This window comes from Phalaenopsis equestris, unplaced genomic scaffold (genome assembly GCF_001263595.1).
Source record: "Phalaenopsis equestris unplaced genomic scaffold, ASM126359v1 Scaffold000002, whole genome shotgun sequence".
NCBI classification, from domain to species: Eukaryota; Viridiplantae; Streptophyta; class Magnoliopsida; order Asparagales; family Orchidaceae; genus Phalaenopsis; species Phalaenopsis equestris.
Genome location: NW_018164444.1, coordinates 52,248,016 through 52,251,787, shown reverse-complemented (window position 1 = coordinate 52,251,787; position 3,772 = coordinate 52,248,016).

Sequence of the window (3,772 nt, the reverse complement as noted above, 5' to 3'; positions counted from 1 at the left end):
GGATCTGTATTTATAGTTGTGGGGAGGTGTATCAGGAAGACTAAGGGAAATAAAAAATATGTACGTGATGGGTGTTGGACTATGAAAGTAATAAATGAAACATATCAAGTAGGACGTTAATACAACAGATCAACTAACCCTCATAAATAAGCATGGAAAAAATTGGGTCATAACAAATAAATTTAAAAATTATTGAGTGTATAGTGAGATGAATATATATAATATATAAAGGATCAAGTAAAATCATATATAAGATAGATTTAATAGCTATCAAATTTATGAAAAAATAATATAAATGAATAATTTTATGGTAATAAAAAATTCAATCAATTTTATTTAATTTTATTATTGATGGAAAGTGCTTCCTCTTTTTAAGAAAATTTTATTATATTATGAGTTCTTAAACTTATACAATTTCAATGATGTGTCTAATAGTGATTAAAATTTGCTCAAAGAAATGCTAACCATTTATTTATTTATTTATCCCTACGAAAATATATCAATTTCAGTAAACACAAAATTGGCATTTCGTATGAAAAATTTCTGCAAGCAGGCTAAAACGGTGCCGGGTTGGGATTAGCCGTAGGAGAGAAGAATAGAGAAACAGAGAAAAAATGGAAAGGAGAAGATTCATGATTCTGACCACTACTATATAAACTATATGTCAGAAAGTTTTTCTCATTATATTGTGCATGTTTTTGTTATATGTATCATTAGTAATTAAATAATTGCACATTATTTTAAATTGTAGAAAACATAAATATATGTGATGCATTAAAATTATGTTAGCATTAATTAAATTACTCAAATTTCAAAGTAGGACAACATGCACTTATAATTTTGAAATTGATGTGCATAATTCAATTGTATGTTAACAAGAAATGATATTTGTACAAAGATGTTCATCAATATAAATAAAAAAAAAATGCTAAAAAATGTCATACTGTGTAAAACAGTCTGCATTAATGTAATTTACGTATTACTAATATAAGTAGGGCAATAAAAGTAAGCCCACGTTGAGGTACAATGGTATTCAAATTAATTTATAACACATAAATAAATGTGTGTGTGTGAGGAGCAATAAAGGCGAGCTTATATATGAAAGCAAAATTATCATTAAATTTATAAGTTGCGTAGAGATCTGGATATACTCCAGTTGGTTGATATGGTATATATATAAATCAAACAGGAGAACGATCGACGAAGCGAAAAATAGAATAAGAAAAATCACAACAGAACACACAGATTTACGTGGTTCGGCAAATTGCTTACGCCCACGGAGTTGCAGAGGATTTTAATACTTGGGGAATTTACATCAGTCGATCACCTTGACTTACAAGAGGAATATCTCACTTCGTTGTTCTCTCTTCTTCTCTCTCTACACCGAGATACAACGAAAAAACTCTACACCGAGATACACCGAAGAAGATAACTTACATGAGAAATAAACTCAATATCTTTTCTGCCACAAGTCACCAAGAATAAGTCTAGGGAGAACAATCTTCTTCCTTCTGCAGCAAGAAACTACTTCTTGCACTTTCCTTCTTTCTATCCCAAGGAAACCCAAAAAACTCTTCCTCTATCCCGAGGAAACCCAAAGAAGAACTCAAAACCGTGACTCGTCCTAAAACCGAAGGAGAGCCGCTGCGATGACTTTTATTGCGAACAGGAAGGGAGGTTGGCGATGTTTCGCGAATATCGCGACCTATCGCGACAATGGAGCGGGAACAGGTGAGCAGGAAGAAGCGAAACTTTGCTTCGCGGCAGACGCTTGCGCCGATTCGCGAAACGAGAAGAGCGGGAGCAGGATTCGCGAAACATAGCGATCGGGAGGCGGGAGCAGGAATCCGAACCGGTCTCCACACTAACAATTTTGATAACTTGTATAGATATGACATTAAATGTGAACTCATAAGAAGTCAAGGATCCATCAAATTAATATGCTTAAAATGACATGCATTGATAGGGTTATAAAGATGAGCTATTTTCAATGCAATATATAAGGTCCTTAATATGTACGTAGCCTCTGGACTGAGCTTTTATCGTCCTTATGATATATGATATAGGTCTGATATAATTCATTGTCTTATAATTATTCCGATGAACATAAATTCATCATGCCATATTCTAAAGTTGTAATATGAGGTTTTCTTATTAAACTGTACATGAAATAATAAAACAAATGAATATTATGAAAATATTATTCCTATATTGACACTTTAAACCTTATCGATCTGTAAATAGCATAATATGATGGAGCCTCGAATATCTCTTTTAAAGTTTGCTTTGATAATATTTTCTCATGTGTAATTTGGTTTCCTATTTTTAGCAAAACCAACTTTATATGAATTACAAATAATGCACTAAACTAGTTCACATTTTATATAGTTTCTCTACTCAATTCATGATTAACAAACATATCATATATTAGTCATTTTTATAAATGTTTTTTTTATTTTATAAATATTTATCTCATTAAGCATATAAAACTCAGTAAATATTACTTTAATTATTATTTTAAGTTAACATAAATTTATGATTACTATAAAGCGAGGTTTAAATTTTAAGTAAATACGTAAATATTTTATGTATAATTTTGATTTTAACATAAGAGGCCTAGTAGTTAGATAACTACGTGATAAAACTTTGACAGTATAATAGTACTTGTCTTAATTTACTTTGTCTTTATGAGTTAGAAATTAGCTGATATGATATGTTTTAGTTATTTCAACAATTGAGTTTATCATTCAATTGCTTCAATTAAGTAGAATTTTAAAATTATTTTTAATTATACATTCAATCAAAACTGTGCCATATATGCCTAACTCTATTGAGCTTTCTGTTCGAGTACGAAGGGACATAGTGGAGCATGATAACTGGTCAATTTGAGTGTAAGCCATCATCATTAGTGCTGATTATAGTTTGATTATCCACTGATATCTTAGACTATCCCCTCTAATTGATTAGACATTGTTCCTCAATGGTTTGAATAGGAGGATTCATCTATCATAAATTCAATTTTACTTGGCGTCGAATCTTTATCTAAGATAAATATCATGTTTATTTTATTTTATTTTTTGATCTAAATGGTATATTTATCAGCATATATTCTAACTAAGAAACTCTATTTTTTTTAGATGAGTCGCCTATATATCAAATTATTAGTAAATATCACTATTTGTTGTGATTGTTGAAAGAGCTTTGAAAATGCTTTTATAGTCTTAAACTCTCTCAGTTTTTTTTCTATTTGTTATTTGAATCCTCCATCAATTCTTGTTCATTTAAGCCCTTGAAAGGATTCTTGGTAGTATGTTTTAGTAAATGGCAATATCATATTGCATAAATCAAATTCTAAAAGAGTTTGCGCAAGCAAAATTATAATGTGAATCAGTAAGTAAGCTTTTGATGAGAAATTAAGAAAATAAATATAAAAATAAATTTACTCTACAAATATTCAAACATAAGTTTTTTTTTTTTTTTTTTTTTTTTTTTTTTTATTTTGGGACTAAAAAAAAAAAAAAAAAAAAAAAAAAATTTAAAAAAAAAATTTTTTTTTTTTTTTTTTTTTTTTTTTACTTTTTGAATTTTGGTACCAAATCAACCAGCATATATCCATGCTTAATCCTTCCTTGAATTAGGATTCAACTATCGAGTTTGATAGTGCAAATGTTACTCCTTCACTATGTTGAACTACTTGTTTTATGATAAGTGCATCACACAAAATAAGTTTAACCATTACAAAAAAAAAAAAAAAAAAAAAAAAAAAAAATAT